Source organism: Ambystoma mexicanum, chromosome 4q, assembly GCF_040938575.1.
Source record: "Ambystoma mexicanum isolate Mex_15411 chromosome 4q, UKY_AmexF1_1, whole genome shotgun sequence".
NCBI lineage: Eukaryota > Metazoa > Chordata > Amphibia > Caudata > Ambystomatidae > Ambystoma > Ambystoma mexicanum.
The window spans coordinates 318,707,872-318,724,935 of record NC_090928.1 but is presented as its reverse complement, the minus strand read 5'-3'; the positions used below and the strand labels follow the sequence as shown (position 1 = coordinate 318,724,935).

The 17,064-nt window shown below is 47.3% G+C and overlaps 1 protein-coding gene across 1 annotated transcript in view; it reads left to right on the top strand.

Annotated features, from left to right (window-relative positions):
* Positions 1-1,531: 1,531 nt before the first annotated feature.
* GREM2 (gremlin 2, DAN family BMP antagonist) overlaps positions 1,532-17,064 on the top strand; it is a 279,186-nt gene continuing 263,653 nt past the window's right edge. Inside the window, exon 1 of the mRNA XM_069607896.1 lies at positions 1,532-1,844. The gene's annotated coding sequence lies outside the window, so the exon portion shown is untranslated. The remainder of the gene's footprint in view (positions 1,845-17,064) is intronic.

The following is a 17,064-nucleotide window of genomic DNA, read 5'->3' as shown; positions in this document are numbered from 1 at the left end:
GACCACAATACTGGCCTAACTGGTGCCACAGCAATGGAAGAGTCTGCAGCAAAAATAAGACCAATAATACCACCCAATCTATGGGTGTATGGATGGATGGACGCACGGACGGACAGACAATCTGATATGCCTAGCTTGGTGGATCAACAGACAGCTAGATGGATTGGATGGATAGATAGATAGAAAGAAGATAGATAGATAGATAGATAGATAGATAGATAGATAGATAGATAGATAGATAGATAGATAGATAGATAGATAGATAGATAGATAGATTGATTGGATCGAAAGATGGGATGGATGGATGGATGGATGGATGGATGGATGGATGGATGGATGGATGGATGGATGGATGGATGGATGGATGGATGGATGGATGGATGGATGGATGGATGGATGGATGGACAGTTAGACAGACAGTAGATAGATTGGATGAATGGATGACCATACGATGGATTGGTAGATGTATAGATAGATAGATAGATAGATAGATAGATAGATAGATAGATAGATAGATAGATTGGATCGAAAGATGGGATGGATGGATGGATGGATGGATGGATGGATGGATAAACAGTTAGACAGACAGTAGATAGATTGGATGAATGGATGACCATACAATGGATTGGTAGATGTATAGATAGATAGATAGATAGATAGATAGATAGATAGATAGATAGATAGATAGATAGATAGATAGATAGATAGATAGATAGATAGATTGGATCGAAAGATGGGATGGATGGATGGATGGATGGATGGATGGATGGATGGATGGATGGATGGATGGATGAACAGTTAGACAGACAGTAGATAGATTGGATGAATGGATGACCATACGATGGATTGGTAGATGTATAGATAGATAGATAGATAGATAGATAGATCGGATGAATGGATGGACAGATACGATGGATGGATAGATGAGCGGATGGATAGCTGGATAGATAGCTGGATAGAATAGCAGCATATTCTTGTTTGGAGCGGAATTCTCGGCAGTTATCATGAAGGGTCTTGCAGTGTGAAAGTGCCGTGATAGAAGTGCGGGTTGCATCGTCTCCTGGGATGGCCGGAGATGCGCTTTCCTCCTCTGCGGGTCCAGGGCTCTCTCTGGCAGGAGAGCGCAGCGGCGGCCCGGCCTCTGTCTGCTAATGCGGATCCGCATACTTTCGCTTCTTTTACTACCATTGATGCCGCGTGTGAATGGGAAACATGTTGCGCAAGGCAGGGCTCATAAATTCTAAGCACCGCAGACATCAGTGGGGCTGCCGGGGTGAGTGGCTCCGTGGGGTTTGTAGAGGGAGCCTTTTCATTGCATAAACACGCGGGTTTGGAAGTCTGCTGGAACATGCGCCAGCTGACCACAGGGCTGTAAATCCAGAGGCTGGAAACAGCAATAAGGGAAATTGTTCAAGAGACTGAAGTGTGTGGCTGGCTGATTGTGGGTTAGGAAAGCGAGCGCCGAGTGAGACAGCGAGAGTGGGGGGAGGAAGGAGGGAGGGGAGCCGATGTGATCTGTTTGGTGATCAGAGCCAATAGCGAGCGGAGTCTGTGATAATATCCCCAATGCGGTGGCTGCGAGGAGCCAGAACGGAGCCTGCTCTGCCCCCCGCCGCATCCCAGCCCAAGGAGAGAGAGAGAGAGAGCGCGAGAGAGAGAGAGCGCGCGGGACCCAGCGCATCCGAGGCGGGCAGCTACCTCTAGCCCACCTTATGGGGTGTCTGCAGCAGCCCGGCTGAGGAGGACACCCAGAGGCTGAACAACCCCATCACTCCGCTGAAATACCCCAGAGGGAGAGCCCTGGGACAGCAGCAGCACCACCGAGGACCAGAGATTCGTGCCAGGTACGCGCTGCTTCAGGTGCTACTGGCGCAGGAGGACCTCGCCTACAGCCCAACCCGCTATTTATTAATGTCATACGTTCCGCCCAGGTGGACGCGCACTGTCTGCGACTTATACAATGCGGGTGGTTTAGACAGAACTTCATGCAATTGTGCAGGTTTCAAAACTCTAACATTGTTAGAAGCTGAAGGACTCGGGGTTTGCGCAGGTTAAGTGATTGGTTCAGGATCACACCGTTTGATCAAGTGGGGAAGCCTGGATTCGACGGTCACAAGTCAGTCACTAGGCCAAGTCCCCTCGTTATGCAGATTGATACTAAGCGAACAGGCGGTTGGAGTCGTTTAGGTTTTGCAGACATTGGGCTTGACGGAATTTCATTTTGGGACCTTTCATAAAGCATCCCTGACCCTTACTCCACTTTGGGGTTCATAACATCTACTTGCCTCAGAGAGTTGCGTTGCTACTGCGACTCACTGCTCCTCGCTCTTTTGCGCCCTGTTGGCCACCAAATTGAGAAAAAAAAACTAATAAAACAACAAAACGTCCAGTCTGCGCACTGTACCCCCAGGTAATCATGGCACCCCGACCTACACTAGTGTCAGATGGCAGCTAGTAGTCTATGGCATCGTGGGGTGTCGAGAGGCGGGCTGGCCGGGATTTGGCAGCAGTGCGCCCCTCGGCTGCTTCTCTGCAGCCCTGCGTTTATGTGTGCCCTCTTTTGGCCCCTGCCTGCCCTGGCACTGAACGGCGCGAGCACCTTTGCTCTATGTCAGTGCTTCCGTCAATAATGCTTGTTTGTGTGCGTGTGATTATGCAACCAACGTGGGAAGGGATCCAACCAACAATGTCTCGCGAGTCTTTTAGAACTGGACAGACATGGAATTGTTAAATGACAGGCATCAGGTGTGTAGTTTGTCTGCTAATAAACTGTTCCCCTTGTGTGAAGTTGTGCACAGATCCGGAATTATCAAGCACTCAGACATATCGGGGAGGCATTACAGAAACTTTGCACTAGTGCAGGTAACATTAGGGCACAGGTTGCCATAGTGCAAAACGCATTCTTTCAATGTGTTATTACAGACATTTAGCATTTGTGCAGATGCATTTGGCACTAGTACAAAGGCTGCCTGCCCTAGTACAACAAACATTCTTTCGGTGTATTATTACAGACATGTTGCACTGGTGCAGATGTTTGCACTAGGACCAACAATGCCCCAGTGCCACAAACATTCTATCAATGTATTATTACAGACATGTTGCACTGGTGCAGATGCATTTGGCACTAGTACAAAGGCTGCCTGCCCTAGTACAACACACATTCTTTCAATGTATTATTACAGACATGTTGCACTGGTGCAGATTTTAGCACTAAGACCAAAGCTGCCCCAGTGCAACAGACATCCTTTGAATGTGTTATTACAGCATGTTGCACTGGTGCAGATGCATTTGGCACTACGACAAAGGCTGCCCCAGTGCAACAAACATTCTTTCGGTGTATTAGTACATACATGTTGCACTGGTGCAGATGTTTGCACTAGGACCAACAATGCCCCAGTGCCACAAACATTCTATCAATGTATTATTACAGACATGTTGCACTGGTGCAGATGCATTTGTCACTATGGGAAAGGCTGCCCCAGTGCAACAAACATTATTTCAATGTGTTGTTACAGACATGTTGCACTGGGGCAGATTTTAGCACCAGGACCGACACTGCCCCAGTGCAACAGACATCCTTTGAATGTGTTATTACAGCATGTTGCACTGGTGCAGATGGATTTGGCACTACGACAAAGGCTGCCCTAGTGCAACAAACATTCTTTCGGTGTATTAGTACATACATGTTGCACTGGTGCAGATGTTTGCACTAGGACCAACAATGCCCCAGTGCCACAAACATTCTATCAATGTATTATTACAACACGTTGCACTGGTGCAGATGCATTTGGCACTATGACAAAGGCTGCCCTAGTGCAACAAACATTCTTTCAATGTGTTGTTAAAGACATGTTTTCGCCAATGCAGTTGGCACTAGGGCAAAGTTGCCTAAAAGCAAAACGCATTGGAAGAATGCGTTTTTTCGCACTTGGGCTGATGCAAAGTTTCTGTTGTATGGCCCAATGTGATATTTGCACGGGACCGGGACTAGGGCAAATATTCATCTGGTGCAAACACGCATTGAAAGAATGTGTTATGTGCAATTATTGCTCTAGGGCCAATTTGACGTACACCCCTGCAAAGTGTCAGTAATATCGCGACGTGTAGTGTTTGTAAGCACGTGCCGTGCGTCCTGCTAATGGCATTTGGGGTCCACGAGCTCAAGTGCCATGTCCGGGTCCTCCGGGATCACTGTTTGGCCGAGCGGGGCGGGCGATGTTAGGCTCGAGGACCCCTGGCTCATCCGGGAACTGTGCAGACGCTACATTCCCCCCCCCCCCGCCCCTCCCACCTGACGCCGCTTCTCTATAGGCTGCCCTATTACTGCATGGATTCGGGGTGCAAAAACAAATTCCCACTGGGCGCCGCCCCTTGAATATGGAAAGATGTGCTAATACTTCACCCCTCAGAATCGCCGCGGGTTCAGCAGTTATAGACACCTCAGCAGAGTTTGGCGGGGATTGTTTGAGCCAGCAAATTTGTAAAAGGTGTGAGAACACGCGTTCTGGGGGTTACTTCTATTGGAGGAGGAATGGCTCTAGTGGGAAATGAAACGTTCCCTACCCTCTAAGGGGTACGAGATGAAAGAAAGTTATAATGATATGGGGTATGTGGGTCAGCTTACCCTCCCCCCCACACACACCGAGCAAATTGTTCACTTCTCTTGTGCATTCACACGCCACACGTCACAATAGTGCAATACACCACGTTTACGCTTTCTGTGTGTGTAAAGTAGCAACAGTGGAGCGAAAATGACACCGACGCGGCAGTTTTAGTTTGGACCCCGCTCCCCGGCGTGGTTTATGGGATATTGCTACTTCAAGTTCGGGGTGGTTGGGGATACATACAGGCCGGTGATGTATTGGAATCTTGCGCCATCTATCCGAGGTGTCTCGAGCGGTGAATTGTTACATTCCTACTCGGACTGCGAGAAAGGACCGCCGTTCATTTGTTATCATTGCTGCGTGCTAGGGCAGAGGCGCGAACTAACATCGCGCGACAACGATGTCAGTGGAAAGGAACCACCTCTGTGGAAAGCACAGGCCTCTGAGTCCCAACTCGGGGACTGCGCAGAACCAATGCGTGGGAATGAAATGGAGCCTCCCGGCTGATTCGGCGGTTCCCGCCAAATTACGCGAACTAGCCCGTGGGGGAAAGTGACCGGCTGGACTCTCTTAACCGCCCCTTCTCCTCAGTCGCCCGGAGCCACTTAAGCCCTCACTTGGGTGAAGTGAGTGGCCACGGTGCTGACTAGAAAGGCCTGGAACGTGTGATCCGTGCATGGTGAGCTCACGCGGCTGAGTGACATTTGTTGAAGGGGTTTGGGGGGGGGGGGGGGGTGTTAGGGCCTGATTTGCAAACATGCTTTCAATGGGACTTTCCCAAGTTGAAACATTTTTGTAAATTAGGCCCTTGATGCACAGAGCGTTTTTTTTCACTATGGGGTTGCGCCATTATAAAACGCTTCTCTGAATCTGGCCCTTACTGGCAAGCTACTTGCACAGAGACAACATTATGCCATAGACTGTGCCACAACAGGAGTGATTTTTCAGGTGGGGATATAACACCCCTCTCCCCACAATATCAACCCGCTTAGATAGTCTTCATGTGCCTAGATGTGGGGATGCATTGTTTCCCTGCCACATATACAGCGCCCCGAAACTGGACTTGCTCTGGTGATTGTGCACGCTTAATAAATAATTGGATGACTATTACTACTAAACCCTGTTGCACCATGCCGAGGTGGAAGTGCCCCACCACTAGGCAGAGGTGTCAAAGAATGACCTTGGGAGCGGGAGGGCGACAAGGAAAGAGAAGTTTGAGGGCGGCCGAGGGTGATCAATCAAAGACAGATGTAGAGTGGGTCAGAAAGAAGGAGCTACAATCAGATGAAAATCAGTGTCCAGATCACATTTAATGCACTAGTGCGTGTAAGCCTTGAGACTCTTGCTGCTGCCAGATATCCTCTGAATTCTATTGTATGGCCAATGTTTGCATACTATCCCTTTCAAAACCTTGACCTCCTGGTGATGCCAGGTACTCTCTGAGTTCTATTCTATAACAAACGTTTGCATACTATCTCTTTCAAAACCCTGTGCCTCTGGGTGGTGCCAGGTATCCTCTGACTTCTATTGTATGGCCAATGTTTGCATACTTTCCCATTCAAAATCTTCAGCCTCTTGGTGGTGCCAGGTATCCTCTGACTTCTATTCTATGGCATATGTGTGCCTACTATCCCTTTCAAAACCCTGAGCCTCTGGGTGGTACCAGGTACCTCTGTTGGTGCCAGGCACTCTCTGAGTTCTATTCTATGGCATATGTGTGCATACTATGCTTTTCAACACATTGAACTTCTGGGCGGTGCCAGGTACCTCTGTTGGGGCCAGGTATCCCCTGACTTCTATTATATGACCAATGTTTCCATACTATCCCTTTCAGAACCTTGAGCCTCTGGGTGGTGCCGGGTACCCTCTGAGTTCTATTTTATGGCAAATGTGTGCATACTATTCTTTTCAAAACCTTGAGACTCTTGGTGGTGCCAGATAACCTGTGGATTCTATCAAAGAACCTCTCAAAATGCTACACGTGTCAGTACTGCCGTGTTCCAATAATGCCTAGGCAGCGGAACAGCTCTGTAGCTGGGTCTGCTTCACAGTAACTCAGCAGCAACCAGCAAACAGCCTCAGTTAATAATCACCAATCTACTTTCTCTAGTAAATATATTTGAGATGTTGGTTGAATAGCATATTTTCGAATAGGAATTCTTCTGAAATTCAATAAGGAGAAAATCAGCCTCTTTGTTATTCGGGATCATTGTGGAAAGAGGCATTCTGGGCTTTTTTCGGGTCTGCCACATTCTGCAAGGGTTTCTGGGAGGATGTGGTAGATCCTTGTGGAAACTCTGAACTGAAGTGTCTCCAACGCGTTTCTCCCACCAGGTGGGAAACCCTCAAACCTCACTGCGGGATCAATATCCCGAGTCCCTTGTGGATGCGAGAGTCCATGATGGGCAGGTCCCGCTTTTTTCTGCGAGACTAACGAGCAGGCGCAGTCCATAGGAATCCACTGTAATGATGACGGCCATGTTTTTCCTGCAGCCACCATTAATTATCGGCAAAGATCCATACGTTTTCACCGGATAAAGCCGTAACAGGTGCAGGAGACAAGGGATGCCTGGATTCCCTCGCCGGACACTGCTTCATGCCGTGACTCAGAACATTGCGGCGGGCAGGGTCCTGACTGCAGAAATAGATGTGGGTGGGGCCTTTATGTGTAATTCTCTTTTTCAATTAAAAAGAACATCAAAATGTAATTTCTTCGATTTAACTAAATTTCCAAACTTGTTTCCCCTCCTAAAACAGAATCCTCGTAGCCCCAGGTGTGCCATGGCAATGCTATCTTTAAGTATGTTGTTCGGTTTTATACCACACGCGTGTCCCATTCCAACTGCTTTGTGCTCCTTGCGTTCATTTTGTAACTATTTGCCAGTACATACTGCATCCCAGTTGCAATGAAATGCTTGACTACATTTTGGGCCCGATTCCGGGAATTATGTGCTTGGTTCAAAGTGACTTTGCACTGCTGACGCAAACCCTGATTCATGGAACTGTGCAAAGTGTATTTTTGCCGTGCCAAGTCATTTTGACCTGCAAAAATGACTTTGTGCCTCATTATGAGTTTGGAGGTAGCCATGCCCTTAACAAGGGCATGGCTACCCCCAAACCCGGGTCTGGGTTCCCTGAAAGGGGAAATACCGGGCCATTCCAACCTTGGAGGGCCCGGTATTTCCCCATTCAGGGAACCCGGACCCAGTACATCCCCATTCTCATTTAGGAATGGGGAGCATGCTAACAACGGGCCCATTAATGACGAGCCCATTGTTAGCATGCTGGGCCGCTCGCGGGACCTGCTAAGGACGTCTGGTAAAACCAGGCGTCCTTACTGGGTCCCGCAAGCAGACTCGTAATAGGGCAGTAAGGGGTTAACGGCTCCGGCACCTTTACCGGCGCCGTTAACCCCTTATCGCCCTCCTCATAATGAGGCCCTTTGTACTAAATTTGCACTGGCTTTGCACGGTAAAAATACACTTTGCACAGTTCCACGAATCAGGGTTTGCGTCGGCCGTGCAAAGTCACTTTTCAACAATGAAAAGTCACATTGAACCGTGCAAAAAATCCATGAATCGGACCCTTTGTATTTTCTTGAATATGTTCCCTTTCTTGAAACGTACTTTACAAAGGTCCACAGAAATAACTTTATGCTCTCAAATATATTCTAGATTAAAACAAAAATGTAAGAAAAACAAGGTGCTCTCAAGTACATTTTTCTGTCGCTGTTTCTTTTACTTTTCTTATTTCGCTTAGCACAGCCTGTGTGATAAAGCATTACTGGGAACAAATGCCAGCAATAAACACATGGCTTACAATCTGTAAAAGCGCATGTCTGAACTGAAGCCATTTTTAAGCAGGAAACAAACCTGAGTCAGGAGAAAGGACTCAGTGAAAGGCCAGCCGTGGCAGCATTTTTGGGTCACTGGAGGCCTGTAAAAAAATTGCAATAGGGAGCTGCGCATATGGCAGTGGCGTTGTTGTCAGTGCCACAGGGGTTGTTGAAGAGAGAAGGCACGAATGCTAAAATGAGAAACATTGAATGTCCTCTTTGAATTTATGATTTAAAGCCGACCACGTGGATTGCACCGCAATCGTCAGGTTTGCAGGCTCGGCACTCCACCCCTGTACTGTAAAACTAAAGGTGAAATGTCCCATTTTGGTACTGCAAGTTCCAGGGAAAACATTAGTATTGGAGTTTAAAACATGCACACCTTTTGACGTTTTCCAAAACACTATTAGAAGAAAATATTCTCTCTTGGTTTTGTGTGTGTGTTGATTTTATGAAAGGTAAATGCCATTCGTCCTGTGCAATTTGGGTGGTTTTGTAAAGCCAATTTAATGAAATGTGCCTATTTCACCTTGATATGCTAATTTATGGAGACGTCACATCCCATTTCGTTTGTTGATGAGTCCCCCCACTTAAATGTTTAGGACTTGACCCCTGGTGGCAAGGTGGTTGGCATGCAGAGAAGCATGGCATCATGGGCTGGCGCGGCACGTTCAAGGGCCAAGTCAGACAGGTGCATACTTGTAGGGGCACTAATGCAGCTGGTGTGCGGCGCTCTGCACATCTGGCGTCTTTTCTCACTTTCACTTGGCCTGCTAAGCCTTCTGCTGCCACCTCCAAAAAGTCCTTCAAGGTCCGCGTGTCTTGGGCCTCTGCTGCAGGACTCGTTTCAAGGCCTGCCATGTCGTCAAGGGGTTCTTAAAGAGGCGACAGTTCTAGTCGCTGCTAACTGCACAGTAACCTGCCCTCAAGCACTATTTGTAGCCAAACACTGCCACGGGCAGGCGACTGGAATGCATGTGTGGAATGAGAGAAAGGGAAAGGCTGCTTGTTATGACGCAGTCCCTGCGTATGGACGCCGTAAACATTGCCCATGCTCCCTTGGTGCGTGTGCCTGTCTGTGTGGCTCCCTGTGCCTCAGTATGGGTGTATCGTAACAACTGCCTCTGTGCCGAACGGTGGCTCTGTGTGTGTGTGTGTTTCTGTGTTTACAGCAGGGGTGTTGCTAGGTCTGGAAAAGATCCAGGGCTATGCTAATGTTGGTACTGTTGGGACCAGGGGCTAGCTAAAGCCTTTTGGTTGCATCCCCAAAGGTTCTATCCGGGGCTACAACCAAAAGACCTGGGGCTATAGCCTCGTCAGCCCCACCCCCAGCAACGTCTCTGGTCTACAGTACTGCCTGCATGTCTGAGTGCCTGCGTGGTCGAATGTGCACCTCGAGCCAGTCCTTATTTTACCCATTGCAGGCAAGGACTTGGAGTTTCGTTTTTTCCCATTGTAAGTATACTCCTACAAGTCCCGGCATGCAATGGGAGAAAGCAGAACTGGCTCGAGGTGTTACACAAGGTACTGGGAAACTTGTCATCTGTGCCTTTGGAGTTTCTGGAGCAATTGGCTTCATCTATTTCGAGCTGTATATAGTGACAGATCATGCATTTCTGTTACTTCAGAGTCCTGTGAGAGGAAGAGGAGTCCACCCAATCAGAAATCACCGGGGGATGGTGGTGGTTCAGATGTGCGGGGCCCTCCCATCCTCATCGCCAAAGTAATTTCCTGGCCTGCGGTCACGCAGACCAGGCAGAACAATGCTGGGGGCACCCAGCCGACATGCTGGGGGGCACCCAGCAGAAGTACCATGACAGGGGGCACCCTGTCAGCCCATGAGCACACAAGCTCTTCCATGGCCTGGGAGCACCCAGGCCAACACTTCAAACGGCGCCAGCTTTGCCCGGCAGGGGCACCAGCGCCTACACACAGAGTTGCCCAGCAGGGGCTCTACCAGCATGAATAGTAACCATTGTGGACAGCGTTGCCCGGCAGGGGCACTGTCCTCGTGGAAGGCTCTGCAGGGCACACCCTCAGCCAGCTAAGCAGCCCCAGCAGGGCGCTGGTAATAACAGACACGCCACACCAAATCCAGTTAGTTCCAAGACTGATGAGCCAGAAGCTGCTCATCACCTTTATTAGTTTAGTCACTTGGTCACTACAACGAGACATGAGCACGAGCCCTGGGAGATACCATGCTCCCAGGAGGGGTGACATACCACACATGGGACACACGGGCGATTACATCTCTTTGTTGAGAGGTCCTTGTCATGAGCCAGCATGTTGACGGTGAAGCCTTAATGCACACGTGTCTTTTGCACATGCACTGAGTGGCAAATGGAGGTGACTTTCTTAGGTTTATGGCAGCCGTGATGCGTGTTGTGTTTAGGTGGATGGTGAAAATGTGCACCTACTGTACATTACGCGACAAAAATGAGCACTGCTATGGCCGTGTGAAAAGAGCAAACATAGGGGAATTACTGCTGCCATCAGAACACGGGTAAAATGCTCCTCTTTAGTGTGAAGCACTTGCCCCCTTAGGTTAATGTTACCTTTGTACGTCACCTTTTGTCTGTTTGTTTTATCCCTGGCTTATGTCCCACTTTTGTACACCCTCATAAACTGGCTCATCGCTTGTTCTCATCTTTGTGCTATTGTACAGTCACCCTTTGTGGAAATGCCTCCCACCGTTTGCAAATGTGTTATTGTAAGTAATTTCTGTAAAACAATTGGCATCGCTGTTCTTGAAATAAATATAAATAGAAATTACGGTGGCATTATGAAGATTGGGCGCATTTCTTGTGGCCATGTGGAAACCTTGCAATTATGTGAACACCGACGGCTATGTGCCTATTAATAGGGAGTTGTGAACGCTGAGCACATATTTATATTGGTTTTGGATATTAGGTAGAAGTGAAAGCGCTGTCTATAAGCTGAAACTATTGTCATGGGAAGTTAAGATAGGTGCGAGATGAGGTGTGCGGACAGACACACAAACTGTGGGTGTTAGGATGTTTACTCACCCATTGACCGCCCATGGCCACGCTAGTCCCTTTGGCTATTCATACCCAGTATCTTCCCATCATTGCTACACACACACACACACACACACACGCACGCACGCACGCACGCTATATCCTGATACTAGCATCATGTGTCTGTTGCTGCCATTTTATGGCAAGGTAGTACAATTATGACTGTACCTGGAAAATGTGTGTCCCAAGCCCATGTAAGAGGCAAAACTGTTGGCTGTGTTCATGATTGCTACGATTGCATTATGAAAAGTGGGCCAAATAGGTGCAATATTGCAGCATTGCAGGCATTTAGCAAAAATTGCACTGCAGACGCTAGGCAAATATTTACATTATAGAAGAATTGTGGAAACTGGACAAATGTGTGAATTACAATATCACTGTATGTAGTCATAAATGTTTATTTATTTGTTGTATTTGCATTTGGGTTTACATAGTGGACTGCGCAGCCAATAGCTTAGAAATATCAGCGCCCAGGAGTACTAGACTCAGGGCAGGCCCTGGAAAAAGGGGGAGGCGTTAGGGGGCTTGGAAGTCCTTCCAACTCCAAACCCGGGGGGTGTGGGGAAGGTATGGGAGAACGGAAACTGGGCGAAAGTGAGGGGAAGTTGTGGGGGAATGAGAAGAATGTGGTTACAGGAAGAATTTGGTAAACGAAGAATTTGGGGGATGGATAAGGAGGGGGCAAGGAAGGAGTTGGGTAAGGAAAGAAGTGGGGAAGGGGAAGTATCTGGGAAATGTGAAGAGTGGGGGACGGAAAAGCATCTGGGGGGCTAAAGGTTGTCAGGTTTTGAAGGATTAAGGCGGTTGGGAAAAAAAAAACTTGCTGGCGGAGGATGTTAAAGAACCTGGGTGGGGGAATAGTCAGGCAACTTGGGGAATAGAAAGAACTGAGTATGGAAAACAAAGGGGCGGCAGAAATGGAATAAAACAAAAGGGGGTATACACACTGGGGGAGGAGGAAGAGACTCAGAAAGGGAGGTAGAGGGGGGAAGAGGCCTGGGTTGGGGGGGTGAGAAAGAAAGGAATTGGAAAATAGAACAAAAGTAAGAGAACAAGGAAGAAGGGTAGAATGGGGAAGAAACAAAAGTAAATAGTTTAAACCTAGCTAGGAAGCAACTGAGTGCTGAACAAGTCATTTAGGTTCAGAGAGGTCTGTGGAAGAGCAGCTTACAGGTTATTGTTGCTTATATATCCTATATCACCGCAGTGGTGTATACCTAGAAATCGCAGCTCTTAGTTCAACCCAGGGCCTTAACATCCTTCTGGAATTGCAGTAGCGCTTGAGTGGTCCTGACCATGACTAGGGTGGTGTTCCAATAGGTTGGGGCAAAGCAAGAGAAAGCCTAGTTCCTGGATTTCTCTTTGCATGCCAGTTTACTCTCGAGCCGCGCAATGGACAGTCCCTACTGGAGCGCGTCCAACCTGAAGCCTGTGAGTTGTGGGGCTAGGCAGACTGGTGTTCATGTAGTAGTTGTCTTATATATGATGCAGGTAGTTTGGAAGAGTGTGGCGGCTGGGGTGGGTAGTCAGTGAATTTCTTTTAGAATGGGGAAACAAGGTAACATTTCTTGATTTCATTAGTGAGGCGTGCAGCAGTGTGTTGAACAGCCATAAGTGGGGGACAGGTGTGTGGATGGGACAATGCTTGGGAAAAGTGTTCTCTCCATGGAGGTGTGAGATTACCAAGGCCTAAACCTGGGCTCTGAAATCCTCTCTTGGGAGGAATGGCTTGATCTTCTGGAGGAGTGCTAGTTGATTCCAGATAGTTTAGGCTTTTTGGTTCATGCGTTGGATCAAATTTACCCCAGAGTGAATCAATGTTGTTTACAAAGAAAGAAAATGAGGAGTCATGATAGAAACATAGACAACATGTAAATAATCATAAATAAGATGAACGAGTGATAAGAGGAATTTGTGGGAGGTTGATGGAAGGGTGCTGGGTGGGTGGGATGTGAGATAGAGAATGTTCAGACATGTGTTTACAGGAGCATAGGTCATCATTTTACATTTGAATCGTGGAAACTATGCCAACATGTGTGATTGCTTGAAACTGGTAATTAATGTTTATTGGGGTAAGGTGGAAAACACCTTTGCATGGCTATGGCATAATGCATGATTGAGAAATAACCTCCCAATATTGGGGTTATATACCCTTTAGGGTACTATATACGCTGAAAGCATGGCGGCCATTTTGTGCTCCCATTAGGGCGTGTTATGTTGTGCATTTGGTCTGTGGCAATGATTTTACAGTGGGACCAATGTGCAGGCGGGATCCTACGGGTCTTGGAGCATCACTGCGCAGTATTGTCATTGATTCCAGACGTTGCTAGAGGACTGGCGCTAGTTGATCATCCTTCAGTTCCTTGGGGTGCACTGTTGTCTCCTAGCAATGATTACGCGTCCCACCACGTGATTGCCTTTTATGTGCATTTTAAAAATGACAAATATTGGGCTATTAAACTGGAAGCGCCTCTAAAATTGACCTGTGACCTGATTCCTTGGACATTGATGCCAAAGGCCAAATGTCCCATTTGCCATTAATTCATAAAACAGTTATTGTGAAAGGAAAATCAAGCCGTTCATTTTTTTTAATTGTTTTGGCCAATAACATTTTGCAGTATTCTAGTGTAGTATTTCAATACACAAGCTTTACTAAAATGCCCTTGGGGTGAACCGTAATCCATCGTGTAACTGTTTTTTAAAATCGTATTCACTTTTAGTGAAAGTTATCAACCCAATGTGTGTTTAAATGGTCTCATTGACACCCATTTTTCTATTAGGATGAGGTTTGGCCAATGTCACTGGCCCAATATGCATTAAAAAATGGCATATGCCACACAGTTTCCTAAAAATGCACCCCCCAATGCCCTAACCAAACAGTGTGTCGCAAACATTTGCAAACCTCTTCCAGAAAATGCAGCCCGTTTTTGATACATGGGCCTGCCTTTGATCCGATTCTGGCCAGGTTTATCAATCCGACTTTTAACAAGGAAACACACAAGCATTTCTCCTGCATTAAAATATGTGACAGTTGCACAGTTTTTGTTTGAACACCCATTTGAGGACTGAGCTTGGGACGTACTGAAACTGTGCATATATTTTCCGCAGGGCCATAGCTACTAGTTACCGCTAGTGCTCCGCCAAAGACTTGTACCACGTGCACAAAACAGGGCTCTGCTCGATTGTGCTCTGCATCAGCCCACCCCCAATCCCAAGGACCAAATTCATGGAACGTTTAGCGTGGTGCAAAGCGACAAGCATGCTGAACCAGAGCTAATTCACAGAACGGGACAACATTTATTTTTGAGGATCAAGGTCACACTGCAAAAGTACTCTTTGCACCGCGCTAAATTGGCCTAATTCACACAAAAAAAGCACTTAGGGCCCGATTCATGTAACTTTAAGCACGGTGCAAAGTGAGTTTGCACTGCCAACAAACACGTTGAACGGGCCCTGATTCAGAGAGTGGTTCAAAGTGTATGTTTGCACCTATTCCACGCTACTTAGATCTTTTTTTTAAATTAGGCCCATTAAGTATGCTGCAAAGAGTACTTTTGCAGTGCAAAGTGACTTTGCTCCACATAAATACACTTTGAACCCCTCGGTGAATTAGGCCCGACTCAACGTGTTTGTCTGATGTGCAAAGTCAGTTTGTATCGCACTGAACGTTCCATGAATTAGGCCCCAAGTGTCCAGCACCTTCCAATGGCTCCCCCACATCCTTCATTGTCATCTCTAGACATTAAAAGCATCCATCTGTCCAGTGCAGGCATTCCCCACTACTCTGTCTGACCCTTTTCCCCATCACTTGGCACCTACCAAGAACTCTGTATTGCATCACTGGTGTCAGGGTATTAATTTCTGACATGGCTAACTGGCCATATTAGAGAAGCCCTAGACTGTGCCTCATACAGCACTACCAATCTGCAGCAGGCGCATGCAGGGGCTAGGTGCCCCATCGAAGCTTACTGGCATGGTGCTTGGGCAGGGTACTTCCCATGTGTCAGAATAGATGCTCTAACAGTGTGCTGCAGCTGCAGTTTCTTTGACCTCACGGACTGAGCGGTTCTTGCTGTATTGCCACTGGTAGCCCAGGTACACATGCATTCCTTTGCATTCGGGCACAATGTGAGCATTCACATAGGAACTCGGGTGCCCTGGGTGGCATCTATGCAGGTGGTCTGAATAACCAGATGCATGTAGGCCCTGCTAATACAAATTATGAAGACAGTTGAGAGGGGTGTCCTAATTTACAGAGGTGGAAGTGAGCAGGAACAAACAGGAATGGAGTGCCGCTACTTTCATGGCTTACTGTTACTAGTTCCACTACGTTTCACAACCACTTTGTCAGTTTGGAACTTTTTTCGCAGTTAAACCATACTTCTTTGTTGTAATTGATTATCTCTTTGAAGCAAATCTCCTCATTTGGCCTCCTGCTGAGCCAGAAGGCGGTACTATACCTTGTAAGACGTTGTTACGTGCTGCTTTCTTGGTCCTGTGTAAGCATTGGAAGGACTTCAGATTTGCTGTAGAAGTGGAGACGCATGTATACATTACATTTTTCATCGATGTATCATTCAAGATAGTCATGTGTGCCTCCTTTCCATGTTTTCTGACTCGCAAGGGTGTATGTTGACTGATTACATACATGCTGCTACTGATGGGCACCTTTCCAGTCATTACCAGCACCCCCAAAGCACCCCGAGAGTCCGTACAGAGAAAGAGGGGCACGTTGGCAACATTTTTGTGTGACATTGAAAAGTACAGATTGTCCCTCCTCCATTTTAAATCAGCTTTATTGAAGGCACTGAATTCACTTCACTGCTAGTTCTCTTCAGACAACAAAATGCCACTGTTGACAATGCATGAAAAATCTAAATACTCACCTCCCCCTGCACTGTTAGCTGTATACATATAAACTCAATATGTTTTGTATAAGAGGACATCATACCAAAAGTGACCCCCTTAGGTACCTAATGAGCCACTACCCTGAACATGTGTGTTTTGTTCCATGGCCGCCGAACACCCACTCTCCAATGTGAACCCACAAAGTTAGCAGGTGCAATTTCGGTAGTATAGAAGGGGTGCTCCATGTGGCCCTTTCTAATGCAAGTGTTGTCCCCTCCTATCACTTACCCATTTGAGACATTTGTCCAGAGTCTTAGGGCCTGATTCACAGAGCATGTTCCAAGGGGATTTCACCATTGCATATTGTTTCTGTGAGTCAGGTTCTTAATTTGTAATGGGACATTCTCAAATGATATCTGGTAGAGTTGTAAAGACAGTCTGGCCCGGATTTACAAAAATGATTTCAATGGGACTTTCCCATGTTAAAACATGTCCCCCCCCCCCCGCCCGTGCATTACAGATCTGCCAGAGCACCAAGAGACCAGTGCGCGATATAAGAACCTTTAACATGAATCTGGCCGCCTCTGTCTCTGTCGTGCCTAGAAGCACTTTGTACAAGCGCTTTATTAATGCCATATCATATCTGTGGCTCTCATACATACATCACACACACAAGAAGGCTGACAAGGGCAGATTCCGCTGTATCCTTTTTTGGGGGGCCTGATTCTGTATTATAATG